Below are 462 nucleotides of genomic sequence, written 5' to 3' on the forward strand. Positions count from 1 at the left end.
GCCAGGCTCTTCCCCTGTTCCACTCCACCTGGAAAAACTGTGCCTGTTCCCCTGCGCCCACGTTTATTCCTTTTTGCCTCTCAGGGAATCGTAAAGCAGTCCTCGAAACCACGGGGTCGTGAGCAGCACGATCGAGGCCCCACTTGTATCGCAGGGAAGGACCGGTACAGTCTCGCTGCCGACCCTCGGTAGCTCCAACCCGTCGGACATGAAGCGATGGGACCCCCTCCGGCAGCTCCCCGATGGGCCGGGTGGGACAGGAGCCTTTTCTTTCTCCCATGGGATTATTTCCATGGATGCCCCCGCCCCTCCTTCCCTCGCAGCAACCCGGCCCCGGGACGCCGCTCTTTGTCCGCACGCGCCAAGATGCGGTCACAGGTGGCCCAGGCGTAACCTGCACAGAAGGCACACAGGACCCAGCGCAGCCCGCAGGTGACCTAGCGCAGCCCGCAGGTAACCCAG

The 462-nt window shown here is 63.4% G+C and overlaps 1 protein-coding gene across 1 annotated transcript in view; it reads left to right on the forward strand.

Annotated features, from left to right (window-relative positions):
- The first annotated feature begins 326 nt into the window (after positions 1-326).
- Positions 327-462, forward strand: part of TP53I11 (tumor protein p53 inducible protein 11) — a 24,382-nt gene continuing 24,246 nt past the window's right edge. Inside the window, exon 1 of the mRNA XM_005419475.2 lies at positions 327-453. The gene's annotated coding sequence lies outside the window, so the exon portion shown is untranslated. The remainder of the gene's footprint in view (positions 454-462) is intronic.

This window comes from Geospiza fortis, unplaced genomic scaffold (assembly GCF_000277835.1).
Source record: "Geospiza fortis unplaced genomic scaffold, GeoFor_1.0 scaffold66, whole genome shotgun sequence".
Lineage (NCBI taxonomy): Eukaryota > Metazoa > Chordata > Aves > Passeriformes > Thraupidae > Geospiza > Geospiza fortis.